We start from the raw sequence: 27,314 nt of genomic DNA on the forward strand, positions 1-27,314 counted from the left end.
AATGACGACAACACCTCCCTGCTAAAACTAAAATCATCCTTCTTGGCCAGGATATACATGTAATAGACAACCATTTCTGAATTTTATATTTCCTAGTAACTTCCTTCTTTGGAGGAAACCAGTTTAACCTGCTGACAGGTGCCCAGGGTGAATTCTGCACCAGAACAGAACTTATTAGTATGCTACTTCAGCTTTCCTGAACATTAGCCCAGTCTACTAATGTTAAACTAGCAAATGCTCTGGGTGTCATTTTCTAATTTTTTTAACATTATTTTTCTTTGTTCCTACTTATGCTGGCTTCTCGACACTCATTTATTTTTTATTAAATAAGGCATAGTAGAGTCACTTATCAAGACCCAGAGGCCACTCGAGGATAAGGGTTAATGTGAGTGTACAATAGTCAATGGGACAATATCATAATAATCATTAGTAGTGGAAACTTGGTAAATTGGATTACTTAAGGGGACGACTCATCAAGAACTTGTTCACATTGGACTTTAAGATGACCATATTGTAGTCAGCTGGAAAGCAGGGATACAGAAGAGAGTTCCACGGGCTTGTAGTTCTAAGAAAGAAACCTTTTTCATGGAATCTACGTTTAGGTTTAGGCACAGATAAAGAGTGAGGAAATTATTGACAGTGGTTTCAGCTAGACGAGTGTTTTTCATGAAAGTTTAGAGAAGGAGGACCATAAATTGGAGCTGAGACAAGCACTTGCCATGAAAATAACGATAAAGCTAAAACAGGCTCACAACATCTCTTCTGTTGGAAAAATGTAGCAGAGAAGAGAAAAGGACATCACCCACTAGGCTACAAAGTCTATTTTGAAATCTGTCAAGGCAGGATAAGGTGCTTCTAAATTCTTTCAGTGATATAGACTGGATTATCCAGGAGAGATGGATTAAAAATAAGTCATTTGGACCATTTTTGTGGGGGTGGGGCAGGAGGGTGGCTAAATTAATGATGAAAAAAAAAAATAGTTTAGCTAAAACATAAAAATCACTATTTTAATCTGACACACAATAACATTTTTTTCTTTTTCAGTGTCAAACCCAAAGTACAAAATACAAGACTTGGATACTTATATAAAACAATAAAACTGATAAAACTAAAAATTCAATCACAAAATTGATAAACAACAAAGGTGTTAATCTGAAAATACCCAGCAATGCCAATTTTTGTGTCTTTCAATATCAATGAAGATGACAGTTAAAATTAAGAGTTTCCATAAGTGAAAAATTGCAAGACAATCAAATCAAAATTTAGACTCAAAAGATTGAAATGCAAGAATATTTGACTTTACAAGCCAACAAATGTCAACAGTGTGTAGTAATTTCACTTCTGCAATTTAGTTAATGTTAATGCATCTTTAAACTTGAAAATTTTTATTATTTGGACGACTTGTTTTTCATGTTTTGGCTAATGTAATCTTTGGAGGTTACATCATCAGAAACATTGTAAGAATAACATCCAAAAATAAAAAAAATTTAAAAATTTTAATTTCTTGCTCAGACAATTTACAAATCATTTAAAAATCTACATGACAGCCTTCTTTAAGATTTTCTTCAACTACTGGTTAGATTATCTTTTTCTTGTAATTAAACGTACATTTGTGATTATAGTTTTGATTTAAAAAATTGCATAGAATTTTTTGTATTTGGCTTGAAAAATTCCTCCATCTTTAGCTAACTTGCTATAAGTATATTTTTATACTATTAATAAAATTCACACGCACATACACAAAGTGTTTGAAAAATGGATGGCATTACTTAGAATTATGTTTTATGCAGGTTCAAAAACACTTAGTTTTCAAGCCATATTGATCAACATTCCTTATTGTAAACATCTAAGATGTACACTATGTTACATTATTTCTACGTATAAAGATAGGTAAACAATAACCTGATGACAAAATCATAAGTAAAAATAGGCCTAGGTTTAGTGTTGCCACAGCACCAATACAATCATAAAAAGAATGGCACCAAATAAATGTAGAAGCCATGGGTCTCAGAAGAAAGATTTGAGCATCATGATTCGCAGGATCTCCTTTGATATTCAACATGGGTTTGGCATATTATGAATACTGATCCTTCTTATTTCACTTAACAGAATACAACAGACCAAATATAGTTAAATATGATTAACACAAACTAAACAACATGTATAAGAATAAGTAGATCACAAAGGGAATATGACGAGTAATGAAGTGCTATTAAAAAAATAACCGACAAGCAAGGAGGTTCTTTTACACAACTAGAACATCAATTTTTCAAATACACACACATGCGTGTGCAGATATACATAGCCGACTTAACGTTTACTCTACTTGTATATGCTGTACAATTCTCTTAAACTACTGGTCACATGACACTGAAATTAAGAATTAATTAACATACACCAAGGATGGTTTATAATGAGTAAAATCTTTGTTTGGATGGATGAATAACATGTACAGAAGTATATCAGCAAGTTAAAATGCAAACTGTTCATTTCAACTTGTCAACATTTCTATTACTTTTGCGCATATGCAAATTCATTCATAGCTTGAAGCGGTTTAATTTTAAATCTTTTTTATTTATTTCACAATAGCTCAAACAGTACGGAATGCAACTGGAGTACTAAATGTTTTGGTTTCGATTCTAGCTGATACCAAATTATTTTTTTAAATCTTTTGAAATCAGTACCATATATTAGATATAATATAATATTCAATAGAGAATTGGCTATGTAATAATAAATTTGAAATCTGCATGAATTAAATATTTAATTTTACAACCGTGCAAGCCCCCCTGCTCGTTAATATGATAAAATCAAATACAACTATTTAGTCAGCTTCTCTCACACGACCCCTCCATTGCCGATTCCACCCCTGCTCTTTTGAAGTTGATAGAAGAGTGATAAAAGTGAAAAAGACAATATCAAAAGAATGACAAAGTCTGAAAATGTAATTATTGAATGGAAAAGTAAAGAATAAATAAGAGTTCAAAGTGTAGGATGTGTGTAGATTTAAGTTGTTTAGTAGTCCATGACTGTTTCTTATATAGTCTGCTAAGACTAGTGGTAAAAGGTCGATTTAGTTTGCACATAAAGGTAATAGCTGTATGTAGTAGTAGGGCTCATATGGCAGATTAAGTCTCACTGCTAGCTTTGCTTGGGTTCTAATTTATATAGCAAATACCTAATAGGTGTTCAGCTCCTAGAGCAATACTTATTGTTTGAAGTTTGTATTTTACCAAAATCACTTTTTTTTGCTGTTGTAGTCATTTGCTGCTGCTTTTGTTATTCTCTCAGAGCAGGGTTCTACAAGAGTAGTAATTGTATTAATGCGCGCGTGTGTATGTGTCAGCACTAACCCTGTCCGGGTTTAACCGGCTTCCTCCGAAGGACAAAGTTCCATGGGAGTATGAAATTTACAAGCAATCCCCAGTCGCATGTACATCCCTGTCAGGGGAAATGACGATGTTAGGTTTTTGCAACTCTTGCAGAGAGGTGGTGACGTCCTCCTACATACAGTGCTTGGAATTCCCAAATTGGTCACCCATTTTAGTAATGACCAGGCTCAACTTTGCTTAACTTCGGTGATCTGACGAGAACCAGTGTGTCAATGTGATTATGCCATATATTATTAATAGCTGTGTTAGTAGTTAAAGGGAGTTGAAATGTGACAAAGAGTATAGGTTGTAGAGGTGGTGGGAGTAAATGATAGTGAGGCGTCCAATGTTTGACAAATGTTCATGAGTAAGCTTTGCTTTCTCTTTCTTTCCTAATGTGAACTTTGATGTCCTTTTCACCGTTTCTCCCTCTAATAAAGTTTTACTCTCCACAAAGACTCTTTAAGCATCTGAATTGTTCCTTGTTTTTTTTATTGATAACTTTTCTTTTTAATTTGTATCTTTGTGAGATTGCTCATTATATTGTCTGGATTTGTAATTTTATACCTCTATCTCCATATATCTTTATCATCAATTATAGAACAATTAAAATAGAAGTTTGTTAACTACTCAATCCCAAAAATTAAGAAATATTTTAGCATTTATTTTGTGTGTGTATATATATATATATATATATATATATATATATATATATATATAGTGGGTAGCAAAAGTATTTGGTACATTGTTTTTTCGTATTTTTCAAGAAATATCAAGTTAATTTGAATAAAATTTACACTCAATCTTTGAAAAAATATTCTTTATCTAGAAATTAAAAGGAAATAAAGATATACTTAGTTGACAAATATTTATTAATGAAAAATCAAAGTACCCATATGCAAAAGTATTTAACATGATGTCAAATTTCATTCTTAAGCAGCCATTTCATCTTGCTACAATATTTCAACCAATCAGATTTCAATCTTAAGCAGTCATTTCATCAGAATCAGAAATCGTATTGACTTATTTAACTTTTTTTTTTCAGAAATGCACACACTTTTTTTTCAATTTCCTTGCAAAATTTAATTTTTCAAAATTTTTTTTTTTTTTTAATTATTATTGATTTTCTGCTAAACGGGTAGTTTTATCATTGCCTGGGATTGATTGACAAACCATAAAAAGTGTTGTTTTGTAGAAAATATGCCAATAACTAAAAGTAAAAAAAAAATGAGAATAAAAGATGTTTATGCGAAGTCAACAAGTACAATAATTAAAGTAAAATAATGATTATTTTTCGAAGTCACCAAATGAAGAATAACATGAATGAATCATTAAACAAATGTGTTTTTATGGTATAAAAAAAATTCTAAAAAGCTGCACAATACATGCTAGCAGGAGGATCATCATCATTTCTCCTTCATAAACTAAAAATCAAAGTAAAGTCTACCGGACAATATCTGGTAGATACAGCTACTATATAATAAATTATTGGGGAAGACGGCAAAGATACATCTTCAATTGTATTATATCATTAAAATCAAAACTTCAAATTCTCTTTCAGATGATTCAGTTTAGAATTATCCATTTTTTCTAAATTATTGAATCACTTTACACTTGGTTAAAGCAGCTTCAATATACTTGCTTTGAAGTTTCCAAAATACATTGAAAAGAAAAATAATAATAATAATAATAATAATAAAAAAATAATAACTGAAGTTTTTCAGACTGTATCTAAACTTCAACTCCCACCATCCATATAATGTAAAGAAAGGAATCGTCTGTTGCCTACAACACCAAACAAAAGCAATATGTAGTAACATCAGTGCATATCAAGAGGAAATGGACAGTTTAAGAGAAACCCTCCACCAAAACAACTATCCAGAGAGCATGACATCAGCTCCAAGAAATCTGGACCAAACACAAAAGGACACGACTCATAAACTCACCACAGTTTGTATTCCATATATGGAGGGCTTGTCTGAAAAACTTTAATGAATATGTAATCCATATGACATCAGGACAGTATTCAAGAGTGATTCAACTCTCCAGAAACAGCTTGTGAGAGACAAGCCCCCTTACAGAAAAAAATCATGACTAAGAACTGTGTATATGAAATCCCATGTAAATGTGGAAAACTATACAAAGGTGAAACTTGTCCATTGAAAGTACGATTAGAAGAACATCAAAAAACTGTAATATGTGGAGAGACTGAAAAGTCAGGGATAGCTGACCATATCTGGAAGGAAAAGGGAAACCATCTACCATTATGTGACAAAGTAAAAATTATAGACAGAAGAATGGTGGAGAGTATATGCTGGGGAATAACCAACTGCTAAGTAGACCTAGTATAGAATTTAATACGATATAGGAACCAGTAATTATAAATAGATAAGATATACAAGTAATAAGTATAGAGATAGATATACATTAATATATAGTAATAATTAGTAATAAATAGTGATATTTACAACTAGAAATAAAAATAGGTTTAAGGCCCCTAAAATTCGTACTAGAATTGTCTGCAAGGACTCATGGCAGAGTTAGAGTACTGGGAAAAATCAATTGTAAAAGTGATATTCTCCTGAAGGTTGAAGATTCAATTCTCAGTGTGGGCAACTGAAAAAATACATTTGCGAATTACTTAGGACCTCTATCCAGTCATGACTGACGAAACAAAAGCATGCTACTCCTGTGAAGTAAATAAAGGGTTCTACTCGAAATCCGTCCAAATACCCGAGTTTGACAAGATACACCTGAAGGAGGTTGGCAATTACATCGACCAAAACATTGTGAATATCACACTCAAAAGGAGAACGGTAGTCTGATGAATTATAAAGTTTTATTTTTTAATATTGTACAATTTTATAAACAGATGAAAATAAAAGAATAGTGTTTAAGTAAACATTTATTTAAATAATTAATACAGCATGACCTGTTTATTAACAGAACGATTAATTGTCCAATAATCAACAAAGAAAGTTGTTATATGAATTTTAAAATTTCATACCTAGTGAGACCCATGTTCCAACATTGCCCGGGAAAATTGAAAAACCCAAAACTTAACTGTCTAGACAGGACAAGATTCTTTCTCACCCCAAAATGCTGAGCATTTATTTGCTATATGAATAATTTGTCAACAAAACTATATGCTATAATACAATTATCAAATAAGAAAACCAAATGAGTAGATAATTCTTTTGCAAAGCAATATGCAAATTAATCTTTCCACATTAGTCACACACACATGAACAGTGTGTTAGAAAGGTGATCTTTTATTGTAAATATGAAGTTGGTGTTTTAATCTCATTGAGTTCAACAAAAGATAAAAATGAATAGAATACACTAGTGAATTACTTAAGACTTCCACTCGGTCATGGCTGATGAAACAAGAGATGTTACACCCATGAATTAAATAAAGGGTTCCATTTATAATATTAATAATTCCGCACAAATTCCCAAGTACAACAGAAAGATACACCTGAAGAAAGTCAGAAGTTACAGTGGTTAAAAAGTTGTGAAAATAACATTCAAGATAAGAATGGTAGTTAAAATAAACTAAATGGATAGATAGTTCATAGAATTTGATAAAATTAATTAATTTTTGTATTACCTACAAAAAAAAAAAAAAAAAAAAGAAAAGAAATTCAATGTTAGTGAATAAAAAAGCCTACACACTAATGATTTCTCTCACACACAAAACATTTAACATTATTTAGTAGGTTTGATAAGGAGGAAGAGATCCTACCTTTATCATCTGCCACAAGGATTGATTTGATCATTTTGTCTTATGATGTAGCAGTTAGATTTTGATGTACTATTTTCGTTCCATATAAGATAATGTCCCTACAAAGAGTAATTGATCAATTATCCTTTGTGTGGAATGTACTTTTGCTGAACTATTTACAGCCCCCCCTCCACTTCTCCACCAACTGCAGCAGTTGGATTGAAGATATCAACACAGGTAGTTGGAGAAGGGATTTCAGCTCAAGTGGACATGTGGCATGTCTACCTCAACTCATGAAGCCATGGAATTTTTTTTATTAACCGTTTACGCCAAATCTTTTCATCTCGTTTGGAGCAACGGTGTAAAATAAAGTTGATAAAATATTACAATGAAACTCATTTTAATTCCCTTGTGATCTCTTTTTCTACAAATGGCATATAAACCTCCTAATGCTAAATCCAGTCATTTTAGTTGGTAGAGTTTTATATGGCGAGCCCAGTTTGGGAATAAGTTTATGCTGAAACCATACGTTTTATATAGAAATAGTTTGCAAATTGTTTAAAAAATGTAGACATATTTTGTAAATCATTTGTAAATGAAAGGGTCAAAGAGAATCAAAGAGGCATTATGATTCCAAGGCTCAGAATGGACCTGAGAGTAGCACCAACTAAAAGAAGACTACACCTCTCAATGCTCACTAATTGGGTCTTTATTTGTGAGATTTATTAACATACATGAATGCCGTTAGGTCAGTTATTCTTGCCCTACTACTTCAACTGTTCTACATCTAACCTAAGAACTCTTACCCATTCTTTCAATGTGACCAAACCAACAAAGTCTCATTCTCCACACATCTCTCTATATTATCTAGATTTCATTTTCCTCAGAGGTCATCCAAAGTATCTTTAAAACCTATTGATTGCACATCCCTTGCATCATTCTGATATCATTCGTCTCCATGCAACACATATCCTCAACCCTCCCTGACCAGGTTTTATTTATATACATCAGCACATTGTCTATTCAAGCTAGATTATCTTTGTTTAGTCAAGAACAGTAATGCTTTGCTGATTACCAATCGCAAAATATTAAATTAATCACAATTAAATAAAAAGTGCATATTTACTCTGCAAAAAACAGTTTTGAGGGGTTGAATAATATTTTTCAACTTTTTTTTTTTTTTTTTTTTTTGAGGGGAGTGGACAGTTTTTTTAAGCCAATTTTTAATTACCCGTCAACCAAAACTATCTTTTGAATTTAAAAATCTCCAAAATAAATTAAAAATACAGAATAGCTAACATTCAAAAATTCGTAACAAAAATAAAAACAATTTTTATCAAACACATTAGAATGAAATACTCTATTGAATCTGGCTAGCTTTAACATATGGAAGTTTTTTTTTAAGTAAATAATTAATACTCGTGAAAAAAAAAAAAAAAAGACAAAATTCAGCTAATTTTCATGTGTGGAATTGTATCATACATTAAAACTAGTCAAATTCGGTCCCAGAAGAGTTTATTCAAATGAATTCGATATAAATTATGTATTGGGGAGGGGGCAGTGGGTGGTGTAAATTTTCGAACATTAACTATTCTGTATTTATTTATTACTAGCGAGGGTGGTACCCGGCGTTGCCCGGGTGTTTGTAGGTGTGTGTATGGAGGGGGGGGGTAATTAATAATCCTGCTTAAATATTATAAAAAAGACGATGTAAAAAAAAAATCCAAAACCAAAACGGAAAAAAAATGGCATAAATAAACCTGTGTATGGGGGGGGGGGGGTAAACTAAAGAATAAGCGAAGTAATAAAAAAAAAAACGTTTGGTCGGGAGGAGGGATTGAACCTGGGAGCTTTGACGCGGAGGTGGAAACCAATGCCAACTACTTAACGGTCTCGACCACGAGTGAGAGTAATTCATTAGCGTGTTAAGTTAAAGCTTATAAAGCTAAAAGAGGTTTGATTGACAGGACGACGCTAAATGAGGTCATCGTGCCATCGTTATTTTTAGTTTTCACTTCACCCCAGATGATGGTGGGAAGGGGGGAAAGCAGAGCAAAAGCCGGAAACCCAACGTTTTTCACTGTATTTATACTAAAATGGAGGACGAACCGGGGACAAAGCGAAATAGCGCGAATCTTATAAAAGTCGACGTAAATAAATCTAGAGACAACCCGCATTCCCAAATCGTACATATTATGATATAGGACCCATATAAACAGTTGTAAGCGATAGTAACGAACCCGGGAGCGTGTGCTCGAAAAGCCTTTTGAAGACATACACGAAATGGTCACACACATTTTGCCTTTTATATATATATAGATTGTCTTACCTCTTGGAGAGGTTAAACAAGGTCAGGTGTGAGTTTGAAAAGCGACTGACCTACACAGAAGATGCTTGAGCAGCCCTGTCTGCATTTTCTCAGATGATTATCAATAAACTAACCTCTTTTCAAGGAGAAGGTAAAGGCTAGGAGGGTGAACTTCCTGCAACTGAACAGAGGAGGGTCAGAAAAAAAAAAAAAAAAAAAAAATCACAATCCCCCCTTTGTCAGATGAATTGTTAAAGATGCATTCCCAACTTTAACAAAAACCTAAATAAGTTAATTACCAATGGATCTAAAATTGTTTCATTTGATTGTCCAAACTAACCTATTTATCTCTCAAGTCCAGTTATATTACTTCTGTGCATGTTTTCTTTGATTTTTCCCATTATGATGATGACCCCTTTCTGCACAGGATTTTAAAAATACTCAGAAGAAAACAAGTATTTAATGGTAATTTCTTAGTTTACAGGTATTAAATCTTGATCTTGTTATTTGCATCGAGCATTAATTCAAACATTTTATTTTTTTAATTAGAATTAATGTATTTGTTAATATTAAATATTATAAATTTTAAGTCATTAAGTATTATTAATTTAATAAAAAAACATTAGTTTAAAAATATACCATGAAGACACTCCCACAGCAATGTTTATCTAGCAGTTTGCCTTAAACTCTCTCCTTGACTCCCTAAACCATTTCCTCCCTAATTTGAATGAAAACTGTACTAGATTATCAGATCATCACCTCTTCTTATATCCTGGCTATCATAAAAAATTTTGACATCACTAAAGCATGCAGACTAGATATTTTCCCTGCTATAGCTATACAAAAATGCTCTCCTGAGCTGGTCCATATACTCTCCAAAATCTATAAACAAATTTCTTGCATATTTTACTTCCCTCATAATTGGAAAATTGTCTTTGAAGTACCTACCAGATATCAGGAAATCCAGCAAAAAAAACTGACCTGCAAAATTATTGTACTATGTCTTCTCCCACTCTCCACTAAAACCTTTGAATCCTTAATCAATCTAGTGATTGTTCAGTATCCGAAAATACTAAACTTCTCTGACCAACAATATAGATTTGTCCATCAATAAATTGTATATCTTAAAAAAAACAAAAAACACTGGATTGTTTTCCATAAAATTTGGATACATCTTTTTCACCACAACAAGAATTTATTTCCAAAAATTAGAATTTTATTTAGTGTATTTACTGGAGAGTGTTATGTTATGAAGCACTCTCTTCCTTCTTAAAAAAAAAAAAAAAAAAAAAAAGAAAAAAAGTTACCTGTCCTTTAATTGAAAAATTATTGTTAGGTGTGCTTAGCCTTTTTCTCAACCTGTTTATAAAGATAGTGATTATATTTCATTTCATAGTTTCACAAAATAAGATTAAAAATACTAACTTTATTTGCATATTCTTTTTCTTATGCATTAATCCTGAGATATAGCAGGATCAGGCTTGCTCAGAGTGAAGGCAAGTTTTACAAAGGTCTTTGTCCTTTCTCTCACTATCCAGTGATTTCTAATGTAAAAGAAAGTTTTGCGACAACTTTTGACAGACCCTTGGAAATTGTTGGGCATTTCAGTAACCCATATTTCTCTGCCTTATGGACTTTATAGCTATATTTTACTATTGATCGAGATATGTTCTGGTGAATCATGCAGGCAGATGGTATACCAGCAAAACATTTAAGGATTGTTAAAAAGTACTATCAGTCTATGAGGATCTGGATACAGGCCTATGATAAAGAGTCAGGGACGTTTGAGGTGAGGTCAGGCGTTTGACAGATGTGCCCTCTCTCCCCCACTCTTTTCAGCTATGCAGTTGATTATATTCTCAGCAAAGCCCTTCAATATCACGAGGGGTTTGCAGTTGGATGAAACATGACAGTGACTAACCTTGCTTACACAAATGATATTGTCCTGCTTGGCGAGAAAGTGCAAACTGTGCTCAACCAAATCAGACTATTTCTTGCAGATTAGGTATGTGCATCAATGCCTCTGAAAACAAAGATTATGTCATCACTGATTAATCAGGGTACTTGGCAGCCACTCAAGCTGGACAAAATTCACCTAGATAATGTAGATTCCTTTGTCTATCTTCTATTATCACACCAACTGGGCAAGCAGTGACTGAAATTAGATGGCGAATAGGATCAGCACGGTCTGCATTCTTCCATCTTAACTCTGTGGTCTTGACGGGAAATACACTTGAACATAAAGGGACCCATTTATTGGGCGATGGTGATAACCATCATTTTCTATGAGAGCAGCGGAACTATGTAAACTGGAAGTCTTCAACAATAACTGCCTTTACAGCATTCTGTAGTGTCACCGTGGAAACCACGTTTCGGTTTCTACTTTCTGCTGAAGATTAAGCCTACACCCCCTAATGTCCATCCTTCTTCAACAACATCTCTGGTGGTTTAGATATGCAGTTCGTCGGCCAGAGGGAGAGCTTATCTACAAGGTTCTTTCCCTCTCTCTACCTAGCTGGCACAAACGTGACCCTGGGCAATTGAAGACCCGAACCACAACAATCAAGGACAACCTAACAGTATTATTGGACCCACAAGTAGTTGGTTTCTGGTGCTGAAATCGGGAGTGGTTAACCATTTCCTGCAACCTGCGCCAGGATCATCAAAACTGATCTGTGATGACATGAGATTTAGTTTGTGTTCAGGAGGAAGCCGGCTCAATCCGACCAGGATAATGGCCGCTATAATAGAAGTAGTTCAGTCTTCTTGATTGCCATATAGACAACATCATGGTTGTTGGATAATGGGAGAATTGTTGACTGCTCATTATTCATTACAATATTAGAATTTTTTTTCAAAAATTGCGAGTTCCTAATTTCTGTGACTCAATGCATTTTCTAGTTATTTCGGTATATCTTATCTTGACTGTGGCTATTTTACACCTACAATGATTTCTAGCTTCAAAAAATTTTGACCTATTTGTATCTGACTTATGGCAGTCATATTGGCAGAATGACTTCTGCTTTTTAACAATGACAGCTGCACAGTTTCAAATGAACATTAATCATATCACATTTTTTCTTACAATTTTTCTAAACTTACTCTAAACTGAATCCCCTGAATACTCAATGGGCATAATTCTACTTAAAATATGTTAAATGTTTTTAAATTAATTTGATATTAAAAAACTGACATGCAAGATGGAATGGGTCAAATTACCAACAAGCAGAAAGAAGGAAACAAATGACATGAGAGGCAGGTTAGTAAAACCCTCACAACCAATTGTAAGTGTAGTCTGCTCACTGTCTTCGAGATTGTTTCAAAAACCTAAAAACAAGCAGGTCAATCTCCAAATAGGAGTGGGAACTAGTGGAAAATAAAAAGATAGAGACTGAGAATAGGCAATGATTATGATCTCCAAAATAATTTTTTTTTTTAAATAATATATATCTATCTTATTCAGTTTTGGTACGTAAAGTGCTGTGAATGTTTTGATGTAACTTAACTAGACGTGTGTAGTGGTGTTAGACAAAGCCTAAAATAAAAATACAGAGTTTTTTTTAATGAAGGTGAAGAAAATCGGCGATGAGAGTTTGGGAGATAAACAAGTTCTTTGATCATACTTTAATAATCATAATGCATGCAGTGGCTCCTACATTATAATTTAATCTGTAAGTTGTTAAATAACTTCTTAGATAAACATATTTTTGTAAACTTACAAAATGGCTTAGGGGGGTTTTGTATATTACATGCATAGCTTATTCTAAATATTTTTTCTGTAAATTTAATAAAAATTTGTGAGACAACGAAAGGCTTATTTTTCTTTTAAAACAAAGTCGATTTGCAATAATTTATTATTGGTGTATAAAATGCTATTTCAATTTTTTTCATAAACAATTGAAAATAGTTAACGATTGGTATGCAAAATATGAAAATGGTGTAGGTACAGAATAGTTACAATATATTCTCTCATGTTAAAAATAAGTTTTTAAATAATATTTCTATTCAGAAAACCATTCTTAACATGGGAGGTGGGGGGGGGCTTTATAAAACTATTCTGTACCTTCTCTTTATCAAAGAAGATTCATAATTTTTATTCTAATTATGAAGATTTGGTCAGTTATTAGATTGATTTGAAAAAAAAAATCAAGAAAATTTGTAGATTAACATCTTCAACTAAATTACCCTCAACCCCGTAAAATTAGATTCTACTTTTTAAGTGATTACCTTTGAAAACCTTGGTGGAAAGAAAAAAAATTTTTGTAGAATTTAGAGTGGGAGATCAGTTTTGTATATTAATTTAAAATCAAATGATCATCATTCCAACCCAAGTCTGTCTGACTAACCTTAAGTTCGTATGAGAAACCACGCATAATCATTTTAAAAAGTAGTCCCCTTTCCCCTCAAAATAAAAAAAAAATAATACACAGAATTTATATCCCATAGAAAATAAATTTGGTTAGCTGCTCTAAAATGTTAGAATGTCTCGAAAATTTACATTAAATTTGTGTGAAACTGATTTCCCACCCTCAGTGCTTAAAGAAATAGTTTTGTATTTAATTTTTTCATTATCTATCTATATATCTATAAAAGTGAAAATATGTGTGTGTGTGTGTGTGTGTGTGTGTGTGCGCGCGCACACACACACACACACACACTTCCCTACTAAATAACTGTCAATTTTCAGTCTAGAGTCTCGAGATTTGACATAAAGGGGTATTGAGATTTGAGAAAATCTTAATCAGTTTTTGGTCAGAAATTTGGCTGTCAAAGTTCAACGATTTGACCTTTGAAAACTCTACCAAACTCCTCCACCAATTTTGGGTCTAAACACTTGAGATTTTAAATGTAGGTTACTTGGACATGGATCAAACCTTTTAATTTCTTAAACGCTCTTGTAAAAGTAAAATTAAAAAACTCATCGTGAAATTTTAATTTATATTTTTAACTTGTGCAAAACTAAAAAAAATACAATAAAACATTATTTTAGAGACCTGACAATGAGCAAATTCAGAGCAGTGCTTCTTAGAATATTAACAATGAATTTTCTGACAGTCAGCAAATAAGTATGAAAAGAAATTTTAACATTTTAAAAAATTTGATAAGGGAATAGGCGAGTGAACTTAAGAATATTTAGTTTATTTACCACAACTTACTATAAAAAAAAAATAAATTAAACTTTGTGGGTCTATATCAATTTTTTTTTTTTTTTTTTTTTTTTACAAAGGAATCACCACTTATCAAGGCCCAGAGGCTACTCAAGGATAGGGGTTAATGAGTGTATGGTAGTCAATGGGAAAATATTGTAGTAATCATTAGTAGTGGAAATTTGATAAATTGGATTACTTAAGGGGACAGCTCATAAAGAACTTGTTCACATTGGACTTGAAGACGACCATACTGTAGCAAGAAAACAGAACAGAGTTCCACAGGTGTGTAGCTCTAAGAAGGAAGCTTTGTTCATGGAATCTACGTTTAGGTACAGATAAAGAGTGGGGAGAATTATTGATAGTGGTTTCAGCTAGATGAGCGTTTTTCATGAAAGTTTGCCGAGCAATTACCCTAGAAAGGAAGCCTCCATTAAGAGTTTCGGTAATCCTATGAGATATAATTGTTAGCACATCTGCTGTAGATCTAGCAGAACAGAAACAATATTGCATGTCACTGAGGAGGTTATTTTTGCTGAAGTGGTTGACTACTACTCTATTTAACACAGATTCCAGCAACTTCTTCATGACACACAGGAGACTTATTGGTCAGTATCAAGAAGGAGATGACCGATCACCTGAATTTTTAAATATGAGATATACTGATGAGGTTTTCCAGGGTGATGGGAAGCAATTCACCTTAAGACAATGCTTAAACAGCAAATAAGTATGGGAGCTAGTTCTGGTTGAAGTCTTTTGAGCACTATAATAGGAATGCCGTCAGGGTCAGTTGCTTTACTGGAATCAAAGTTTTTGATTAGTTTGCCAACATCACGCACAAATATTTGTATATCACATAGTGTGTTTTCAGACACAGGAGGCAATATGGAGGGGTTAGCGGCACTGATCGCATAGGGTACAATTAGGTGCAAAGTTTTTGGCAAAGAGTTTGGCTTTGTTCAATGCTGATGAGATTACCTCAGGTCCATTGATGATGGTTGGGATAGAGCATACACTTCTATTCAGGACCCTGTTTGTTATTTGCCAAAACTGGTGAGAACCAAGCCGCTGCTCAGCTACTTTGGACTTGGACTGAGCATACAACGCTTTTGCATTGTTTGTTACTCTTTTACAGTGGTTGCTGACAGTCCTGAAGGTGGCTTTAGTCTTAGTACATCCATTATGTTGGAAGCAATGGAAATAATGATTTTTGTGCACAATGGCAGCAGCACGTTCTGGAGAGAACCACAGCTGGCTGTTAGGATTTTGTTTGCTGTAGTTTTTTAAAGGATATGAAGCGGTCTATACCTGTGGTTCTGTGGCTCTTAGTCTTAAATTGCAAACCATCTTTTAATAAATAAATATGTTGTGTTTGTTTCATTTTTTATTGTCAAGAAAAAAATCATGAAGAATCGTTTTTAGAATCGGAAATAATGCTATAATTTTTCCAATTCCAGTACCTCCAATAGTTCTGATTTTTCTGATTCCTGATTTCGATTAATCATCCCAACACTATTATGAATACTCTGAAAAACTTGAGTAAAAAAAACAAAATTATTTTAGAATTTAGATCGAGGGATCAGTTTAGCATATAAGTTTAACGTAAAATGATCTCTCACTTTCTGGCCAGATGGGATTTGAAGGACTAAGTTTTCTAATACTTCGATGTAAAGTATTCGGGGGGGGGGGGCACCTGAACTTAAGATTAATGATAAAATTAAGGGAGGGATTTGGGGGTGACTGTTGCCACCTTGACTTAGGGTTTATGACAGGACTAATGGAGTTTTTATGATCCCTCTCCAAAAAAACACATTTATCTCACTTAGCTAAAAGAAATTGAGTTAGATATTCTTCAAATGCTTTTTAGATAGACAACCAATCCAAAAGGTTTACATGAAATTTTGATGCAAAACTAATCCCCCGCTCAAAATTCTGAAAAAATTTTTTTTTCATTATATAATTGCTTAAAAAAGAAGAATCTTATTTTTGGAAAGTGGGATTTAACCTATTCTACAAATTTATATAAACAATTATTTAAATATAACATTTTCAAATATTCTTTAAAATCCTCTGGTATGCTTTAAAATAATATGTAAACTATAGAATGTATTATTAGTGTTCCTCATAATAAATGTAGGATCAAGTAAAGATTAGATACCCCGTAGCAGAAGAAGACAAAGATTGGCGAACATTTCAAGTAACATGAAATGGGGGGGGGGTAGAGCACCTAAAAAAAAATCCTCTAATATATTTAATGAAACCTACTTTTAATATGTAGGTTTATTTAATAATGAATAAATATTGAAAATTTCAGGAAAATATGACAATTATTTGATTTTTGCTAGATTTTAAAACATAGGTATGTCAACGGCTTAAAAAAACGCCACTACATAGGAACGTTGTTATAAACTGTCGATAATGTAAACATGATTTTTTTTATCTCGCATTTTCATTATTTTTGTATGCTGTTAAAAATTGTAAAAAAAAATATTAGCAGTTTATTTGAAACTTCTTTTAAATAGTAAAAAAATAGGATGATAAATTAAATTACAGTTACATCGTGTTATATACAAGGGGTTTAAAACTGGAGCGCGTTGGAGCGTGGCCTTCGTTTTTAAGACGGTCTTGGTTGGAGGCACCTGCTCCTCTTTTAGGGGCGCTGGCTTCACTTTCCTCACCTTCTTGACCTTTTGTCACATCTTTGTGAGGTAGGAAGGAAGTAAATTTAATTATAGTCTGGCAACTCTAACTTAGACGTCACAATAGAAAAGCTGTTTTCACTTAATGCCTAACGTCAACTCCAGATCTAACGTCCGTAAACTAGTAAATTACCTAGTTAACAATACATATTTTGGTTAAAAGCAAGTTTTATTTGTGTTTGTTTACATTTACGTCAGATGATATTTATGCTTGACGATGATTGTCCTGGAAAAGTCTCTCCTGCTTCATACTTTGTTTATCAGTTTTTAAATATGCAAACGAACATGGCTGTTTTTTTTTTGTCCCCCCCCCCCCAGAATAACAGGATTTTAAAATTGGTAAACATTAATGAGAAGTGGCTTTTCCGGGGCATTCATCGTCAAGTAAGCACAAATATCAGCGGATGTAAATGTAAAACATTTTAACCTATATTTTTTGTAGATTCATTAGCGTTAAGATTAATCATTTCTCTTTCCATTGCCTTATAAATTAAATCTAGTTTTATTTTTTATGTTTGTTTTATTGACGTGTTCGGAAAAGAATGAAACCGATTGATACGAACGAGTAAGAAACAACTGACTTCATTTCAGTGAACGAGGAAAAGGTCGGGTTTACTTGTACTATAGGGACTGTTGGAACTTGCCAAAATGTTATATTCTTGGTCTCAAATCGTACGTTTTATCTTGAAATAAAATTCTAAAACTTTATTATTACAGATCATTATGGCTGTCCATATAAGTTCGGTAAAATACGGTAACGAATTAAGTTACGACAACGTAAAAAAAAATGACCATACAGTACGACACTAATTTTCGACACCCATAACAAAAAATACAAGTAAAAACTAGTAAAATAAAATTAATTATCGTATTTTTTACTCTATATTGAAAAAGGATCAGGGTTTAAATCGCATATGAAACCCTGAAACTGAAAACGACGAAAAAAGTTACTGATTTATATTTTATTATCATCATCAACTTCGTATCGTATGAATCCCAAAATTCTATTATTGGAGCGGATTTCCCCGATATTTTTCTAGTCAGAATTATTTCTAGAGAGACATGAGGTGCTTATGGGAGGGACCGCGTGAAATCTGCCAACAAAGTGATTATTGGTCCCCCGATTTATTGGAGAGGGACTTGTGTTTTCAATTGCGTCCGTCCTTTATTTCGGACGATTTTTTTTTTTTTTACATTGCCACTTTGGTGTAGGGGGCTACTGTCAGGGGCAACAACTACTGGGGTACTATGTAGGGATTTGGGCAGCAAGGTGTCGGTTCACGTTCTGCACGTCAGTACTGTTGGGGAAGCAGGGACCTGGAATGGAATTCCAGAGTCTAGCGGTTCTGGGGAAGAAACTATTGGAGTAAAAAGATCTTTTACATCTAGGGATCTCTACAGTGTGGGGGTGGGATTTAGCAGCCTGTCGGGTTTGTCGAGGGTGCTCACGTCGTGGGGGCACAAGTGATTGCAGTTCGTCAGAGCATTCACCACTAAAATACTTGTAGAAAAGGCAGAGGGAGGCAACATTTCGTCGATGGGACAGAGGCTGAAGCTTAGATGCCAGTTCAGGGCCTATCAGGTTTGCAACTCTTTTGAACCTTGTCAAGGAGCGAGAGACTAGTAGCAGATGCACCAGCTCAGATGTGGCAGCAATACTCCATACATGGGCGAATGGTGGCCTTATAGAGGTACAGGATACTTTCGGGTGTTAGTAGTTTTCTAGCACGGTAGAGAGAGCCCACCTTTCTTGCAACGGCCCTGGCAATGCCTTCAATGTAATTGTTCCAACTCATGTTTCCTGTGAACGTTAGGCCAAGGAGTTTGAAAGAAGATGCCAGATAACCGTCCATTAGTTTTTCCTGAAATTTTGCCACAAATTGTATTTCATTAAATAGATGTGCGCAGTAAAAAAAAAAAAAAAATTTTGTGAAAATTCTCGTTGCGTCCCCAGGGGCTCAAAGGAGGTCAAAAAAAAAAAAAAAAAAAAAAAAAAAAAAAAAAAAAAAAAATGGCCAAAAAATGACACGTTTTGCCCCATAACTTTTGATCCATCCATTAGATTTTTCTGAAACTTGGCCAAAATGTGGAGCCCATTGTTCTTAATATAAGTCACATATGGGTGACCCTGGCAAAATCCTGGTTCGCGTCCCCGTGGACTTTTAGTGCTAAAAACGCCCCTTTGTGGTTCTTTTTTCATATTTCGCAAAACTTGATATGTCTGACTATATAGTTGTTTTTCACGGTGGCCAACTCAAATATGTGTTAAAGCCTGAAACTGCACCGTTTTTCCATACTTTATACTGGGATTCGGTGTATCTAGGGACTCGAGGTCAAAAATGCCCCCAAAATGGCCCAAAATGACACTTTTGCCTCATAGCGTTTAACCAATGATCCATCCATTGGATTTTCCTTAAACTTGGCCAAAATGTAGAGGTCATTGTTCTTACTATTAATTCAGTATGGGTGACCCTGTCAAAATTCTGGTTCGCATCTCTCTAGGACTTTTAGGACTAAAAAAAAAAAAAAAAAAAAAAAATGAAGAAAAAGCCTTTTTGGAGCTCTTTTTTCATATTACTGAAAAACTTGATATGTCTACATAGTGGTTTTCCATGGTGCTGAATTCAAATATACATGTCTTAAGGCGTGAAACTGCACCGTTTGTTCGTTTTCAAGAAGAGCTCAAAATGGGTCCCCAAAATTGTAAAAAAGATACTTTTTACCCCATAACTTTTTCCCTATCCATTAGACTTTTCTGAAACTTGACGAAAATGTGAAGGTAAACGTTGGCCCTTCACACTTCTCACATTCATCATTTCTTCACTATTTTTGTGGCATAATCACACATGCATGCAGCACCAGCGGCTTATTATCTTTTTTTTTTAATTGTTACAAGATCAATAATTTCCAGTTAAAACCTATTTCATATTTATTACGCATGAAATCTGAAAAAGAAAAACAAAAGAACATGTATAAGCATAATCGAAGCTTTTACAAAATGGCGTCATACTATAACCGGAAGTAGGTTTATATTATGTCAAAAGCGGGCCGAGTTTTGGCTACCTGAAACTTTTGTTATTATAGAAAGCAATTTTTATAATTTCCAAAATAGTATTTAATAATGTCTACTGCTGCTAGAATGCGTTGAGGTTGGTATTGTGAAACAAATTTTTATAAATATTTTAATTTTTAAAATAAATATTTATAACAAAACTTTACACATTGTTTACGTTCCAGTTTTTTTGTCTGTGTGTGTTGCTCATGGAAGCAACTGTTTTTGTTTTATCAGTCCATGTTTTTCTTTTTTCTAATACTTGGCGCTGTCTTGGAGCAATGAAATTGTCATTATCGACATTATTTCTCATCATACTTTGATTTTGCCCTGATGTCATTGATATTAAGGCTTCCTTACTAGCATCAGAGTATCATATTTGGTGTGTGTGGCAGGGATATAACAGTTTTGTTCCGAGTTGTATGGTCCAAGTAAGGCTATTGCAGAAGAGCAGACACATTTTACCAGGAGTTGTCCGGGAACAATAGATGTAAATTACAGTATTACATTTAAATCTCTTTAGACTATTTTCCTTTTCAGCATCATTCCTTTTTATATTACTGTAAAAGCAGGTGGGGTAGGGTAACAAAAGTATCCAGTATCAAGAATATCATTGTGCTCTACTCCATGTTGTCCAGGAGCAATAAATATGAAATTACAGTACAGTAGAACCCCGGCATACGGCATTAAAAATTAGTAACAAAATGCAGTACAGTATATAATGCACATATATATAATCAAATAACATTTTTGGCCTTCGGGACAAGATCAAAGTGTAGTATCTTTCTTCAGATGCTGCACTTCAATTTCTTGTTCTCTGTCAGTGGAGGAGAAATCCTTCACGACTGAGAAAATTTTTATTTTTGTTCCTTTTCTCCACATTAAAAAACGACCTTGGTGTCTAACTGTCCTGTGGGGAGGCATTGTAAATAGGAATATTATAAATAACACCGTAAGGCGAGGCAAATACCGTAACTAGGGTCCGGAAAAACATCGTATTCCACATCGTAACACGAAAAAAATTGTATCCCAGAGCCGCCATATTACATTTCTACTGGGTTCTACTGTATTACATTTTTACATCAACAACGCCCTGATCCCCATCTGACATCAATTGAAATGGAAGGCTCTCATCTTGGAGAATCTTCATGTTTTGACAAGCTTTTGGGCTTGACCTTTACTCCTGATCTGAAATGGAGCATGTACACCAAATCTGTTACCAAGTTCACTGGAAGACTAGTGGGATCTTTCTACTGCTCCAGTAGATATCTCACTGCTGGTGCAATTCTCTATCTATATAAAAGTCAAGTATGTCCAGGTATGGAGTATTGTTGCTACATCTGGGCAGGAGCTGCTAGAAGCAGCTTATCCTGCCTTGAGAGAGTACAAAATAGACTTTGTAACTTAGTGAGGGATGCCCTTTTCTCTTCCGTGCAACCTCTTTCTCACAGAAGGGACGTTGCGAGTCTGTCTTTTATTTTATCGTTATTTCAATGGCAAGCGCTCATCTGAGCTCCAATCTCTGGTCCCACCTCGCCAATCTTTTTCGAAAAACACCCATCTAGCTGAAACCACTGTCAATAACTTTCCCCACTCTTTAACTGTGCCTAAATCAAAACGTAGATTTCACGAACAAAGCTTCTTTCTTAGAACTGCACGCCTGTGGAACTCTCTTCCGCTCGCCTGTTTCCCAGCTGACTACAACTTGGTTGTCTTCAAGTCCAACATAAACAAATTCTTGATGAACCGCCCCCTTAAGTAATCCAATCTACTAAATTTCCATTAGTAACGACTACTACGATATTGCCCCATTGATTACAGTACACTCAATAACCCTTATTCTCAAGTGGCCTCAGGGCTTTGATAAGTGGTGACTCCTGTGTAAAAAAAAGGGGGGGAGTGAATGAGAAAGAAAGGGTTGTGGAGAGGGGTTAATGGAGGAACGGAAGAGAGAAAGATAGAGGGACAGTTAGAGAGAGGGGGGGGCAGCGATAGAAGTTTTAATATAAAAATGTTACATACAGAAGTTAAATATAACTTCTATTTAGTTTTTTATTGATCCGGGCAGCCCCGCAAGTATATATATATAAAAAAAATAAAGAAATACTATCATTTAAGGCTGAAATTAGCGAACACTTAAAAGAAAAAAAAAAAATCCACCGTCACTTTGATTGACTAAGTGAAAGTAATGAAATTTGAAGTAACAAAAATTTACTGTTTCAGAACTATAAAACTATACAGGTCAGTAGAAAATAAGAAATTTAATGTTTTTTGGTAAACGTTACGTTACACGTTGCTTATTTTCAATTTCTCGGCTATAATTGCCTATTTTAGTTTTCACATATTTTATTTTTCTATTTCAAAAAATTAAAATAATAATTCAGTGCAAAGTTACGTTTATAGACGAGAAACACTAAACAGAGAAACTAAAAATACTTCCCCACCCCTTAAAAAATCCCCCCCCCACACACACAAAACTATTTGAAAGCTAAATGTTGTTTGATGCATTATTTTTGTTTCCGCTTTTCAGAGCGCAACAAGAAATTTTGGTTTGGCGGTTCGTGTTATTCAACAATTACAAAAAGAAGCGAAAGGAAACCGTCCCAGTTTTTGCCCTATAAAAAAAAAAAAAAAAAAACGGGGAAGCGGCGCGCGGGTCAGGTGAGAGTGTGTTAGTCGATATCAATCACCCCACCCACTCCTTTTTTTGTGTGTGTGGGTTTATCCTTTTACATACACACGTGTACACTGGGTCACCAAAACTAAGTTACCATCGATATGTTCGAAAAGTATAAAAATCTCAACAGTAATGTCGATTCAATTGTATTATTCATAGAGACGTCCCACGTCCACGTCTTATCTCGGTGCTTCTGAACTAAAACGGCCCAAGCCAAACATGATTCTATTTTTAGGTAACGTTAACTTATTTAAAATGGTTAATAATCCTTATTTTCAATCACTTAGAGTGAAGTTTGTTTAGTTTTACTTAAATACGGTTTTAATTACAAAAGCAAAACACGCGAAACGCTCGCCTACAAAAATTCGACGAGAAAAGAATAGAAAAAAAAACAAAACAAACAAACAAAAAAAAAAACGCTGTTTATAAACAATTCGAGAACAGGATTAAGTGCATATAACTAGTTTTTTTTTTTTTTTTGCGAAGAACAACAAACTCTTTAAGGCAAGAGTAAATTTACAACCACAAATAAAACGACTATATTTTCTGGTCTAGTTTGCATTTCGACGTTTCGCGTGTACTTGATTTAACTTAGTTTTTAATGTTATTCTTTTAACCGAAACGTGATCTAAATAAATAAGTCGCTGGAAGTTATGCCGAAATCCATTTTACTCCTAATTTAGGTGACTAAAATAGAAGTTGTGTACAAAAAAAAAAAAAAAAAAAAAAAAAGATTTTCCATTTTTTTTTTTTTTTTTTTTTACCGTGTGAAACTGGTTCGCCCACCGTTAATTGCGTTGAGAATCGAACTTTAATTCAATGTTTTAATCGCTGGCGGCCATTTGCTTAAACTTAAAACGTTAGTAAAATTTAATTATTTCACCTAGATGCTGCTAGTCCGTCAGACGGTTTCCCTTTCACAAACTTTCATAAAAAGGGGATAAAATCTTCTATTGATTTAAACCCCCCCCCCCCAAAAAAAAACAGCTTTATAGCGGTTTGAAACCGTCTAAATTAAACTTAAAACGTTGTTTATGACGATTTCGTAAAAGAGAAAAACACTAAACAGTCTTTGATGGCGGTCACGAGGCCAGAAAATTAAATTTTACCAAATCATCAACACACAAAAGGAAAATGCATTAACCAAATTTAATAAAGAGAAAATATACAATATTAGTTAATGTTATGGAAATCTTAATGATTTTGAAGCCTTTAAAATGCCTATTGCAAAATTCTTGTTAGAATTAAAATTTGCAGGCAAAAGGTTAAAAAGTAGGATTCATTTGTGTGTGCTCCTAAATATTTCGCAGAAGAGTCTATTCTAAAAAAGAACAAAAATATTTCTCAATCTCTCCTCACTTTGCCTTGTTTTTACTTTAGTTATTAAAATAAAAAGTAGAGTTCCAGATTTTAACCTTGTTGTTTACAAATGTCCAAACAAAAGTAAACAAGATTTGTTTTTCCTGAAAAATAGTTTGTTTGAAGGTTACATCGGCCGAAACGTTGTGAATATAGCAACCATGTTGAGAATAGTAACCAGACTAATACAAATTAATCCGTATCTAAAAATATCCGAAATAAACATTTTGTAATGTTTGACATTTTTGCCTTTGAAAATTATAATAATGTGTATATGAGAGAGAATTGGGAGGGGGGGGGCTAAAATCAAGTCACAGGTGTAAACAGTAACACTTAAACACGAAAAGTTCACTGACAATCTGTAAAAACTGAAATAGAAATAAAAAAATTTAATAAATTCGATTTTTTTAATTAACTAGATTCAAGTCAGTAAGTTCAAGCTAGTTCATTAAAATCTGATCGCTAAAATACATTTAACAAAACAAAAACAACATTTTTTGGAATTGCAATCCATTTGGTTTAATCTTACCTTTAAAAAAGGTGTCAATTTCAGTCGTAGTAAAAATGTTCGGAGGTTCGTTGTTTTAAGAGAGTTTGTGGATTTTTTTGAATGAAAAATAGATTAAATGCAGACAGGCAACGTTGGGTGTTGCAGTGTTGCAGTTGCACCTGCCAGTGTTTAGACTTATGAGATCGCGTGTGGCTTCCAACGTAACGAATAAATAATTAAAAAAATAAAGAATGTTTGTTAACACATCTAAAGTTTTAAACACAAACGAAAGATGATGTTGTTGTTGTTGTTGTTGTTGTTGTGCACATGATTTTAATGGGTGGGAGGAGGAGAGTAGTGGTAAGAAGAAGGTGGAGGGTTTGCCGGAAATCGGTCTAAAACTACTACTCCACAACTACTTCCATTCAGAAAGTACGTACAGTTATTGCGATGGGGGCAGGAGGAGGGACGAAGAGAGAAAAACACTAGATTGGTGGTGGTGAGGATAAGGGTCTCAATCAGCAAAAGAGCTAGAGGTGGTGAGGGATGATTAATAAGTCATGACCGTCGTTCAATGAAGGCCTGGTGATTGAATCGTGTTTATCTGCTGACGTCAGAGTATTTCGTTCTGGTTAATATTAAGCAGATAAACATTATTTTTTTTTTTTTTACTCTTTTCACCCCAAACAAGAAGTATAGCCACTTGGACGTAAGGGACTACACAGGGAGCCATGTGAAGAGCAATGTTGCGTTAAATTTAAACTTCTGCATGTTAGTATAGTCAGGGAAGCAGAAAACGGGGAGGGAATTTCAAAGTCTCTAGCAGTCGGATTGGAAGAAACTATTAGAGTACAAGGCTTTCTGGCATCTATGGACCTCAACAGTAAAGGGAAGGATTTTGTTGCTTCTCGGATTAGTCCAGAGTTAGCAGTGTCAGAAATCGCCATTAAAAATGCGTGATAAAAACTTGAATAATTCGACCTCCTATCTTTCGAAGCTTATAACTACTTGAATCTAATCTTTTTTTCAATTAAAGGCGCAAAGACCAAATTTTAAAAAAATAACAGGTTTAATAGCAAATTATGCAATATTTGTTTTTGTTTTTTTTTTACATCGGTTTTCTTTAAAAAAGATTTAAAGAAAATCAACGAATTTTAACTTACTTCGATAATATATATATATATATATATATTCCAAAAAATCACTTACCTATAAAAAATACTAATCAATGGGTACTTCCATTCTTCATTATAAAGAATTTATCCATATTTATATTTTATATTCCATGTCCTTTTTAAATAAAATAATTTTTTAAACAATGATTCAAAAATACCGCGACTTCAGCTCGTCACAAATGGAAAAAAGGGGAGATAACCGTCTCCTTCCCTTAGAGTTGAGAACTATGGTGGCCTGTAAGCACGAGAATTAATGTCTGTTTCTATTGCGTGCTGTAAACAAAAGTTAGTAAATATGGGCCACCGTAGTTGTTAAAAGGATCCCATTGCACTTATCAGCTGATAAAAAAAAAAACTTGACTGATTTTTAATTTTTTTTATTCTCTTAAAGAAATACATGAGTTTTTGATTTAATATATTTTATTTCTTCTTTATGGAGTGAATTTTTTTTTTTAAATATCTAAAAAAAAAAAAACATTGAATGAAATAGAAAAAAATTGTCGTAATTATACGAAATTTTCTGAGCAATATAACAATTTCCCTTAAAAAAAAATCAACATGGTTTTTAAAAAAAAGGTTTTAAACTTTGGACTTTACAGGTAATTTTGCAAATAACTGTTCTTTATTTTTGGTTTTCAATTAGCTTATTTTATTTATTGATCTTTTATCTTCAATTTGTGATATATAAATTTGAGGTGAGAAAATTAATAATTTCATTTTAATAGACATTTCAAAATGGGGGGGGTGAATTCTAAAAATCGCTTGTCTAGAATATTATATTCGGTTTATTGGAAAGAGCATAAAATTTCGCATTGAACCTGAAAATATCTTCAAAATTGAACCAATAGAAAAATTTTGATAGATTTTTAAAGTCTAAAAATTGAAAAAAATTTAACTCCTAAAATTCAATTGATTTCATTATGTAAAAAAAAAAAAAATGGCTGCATGAACGCACGCAAACACTTTGTAAACACTGTTTTTTAAAAAATAAAAAATAATAGAAATATTATTTTTAAAACTACTTTAATAGTTTATTTTGGAAGTATATTCCGTAAAGAAAATAAACAACCCACTTTAAAAAGAGAAATTACAAGTTTTTTATATTTTATTCCCAGTTTTGGGTTAGGGGTATCAAAAATTCCCAAAAAATTCTGATACACCTAGTCAAGAGTATATACGTTGAAAAGGCATCAGTGCTATGAGTTTATAGAAATGAGAAACAATGAAATGGAATTTTATTCCATATCAATAAACAAACTTTATTTGTTATCTTTGTTAGTAGAGTGTACAAGAGAGAAACGTGTTAGTAGGT

At 33.4% G+C, this 27,314-nt stretch overlaps 1 protein-coding gene across 2 annotated transcripts in view; it reads right to left on the minus strand.

Moving 5' to 3' along the window:
* Positions 1-25,261, minus strand: part of LOC145248044 (carnitine O-palmitoyltransferase 1, liver isoform-like) — a 124,277-nt gene extending 99,016 nt beyond the window's left edge. Inside the window, exon 1 of one of the 2 annotated variants that reach the window (XM_080109775.1) lies at positions 24,867-25,261. The gene's annotated coding sequence lies outside the window, so the exon portion shown is untranslated. The remainder of the gene's footprint in view (positions 1-24,866) is intronic. The other variant, XM_080109776.1, reaches the window with a different exon arrangement.
* Positions 25,262-27,314: the final 2,053 nt, after the last annotated feature.

This window comes from Euprymna scolopes, chromosome 26 (genome assembly GCF_053919585.1).
Source record: "Euprymna scolopes isolate OS-2025 chromosome 26, ASM5391958v1, whole genome shotgun sequence".
Taxonomy (NCBI): domain Eukaryota; kingdom Metazoa; phylum Mollusca; class Cephalopoda; order Sepiida; family Sepiolidae; genus Euprymna; species Euprymna scolopes.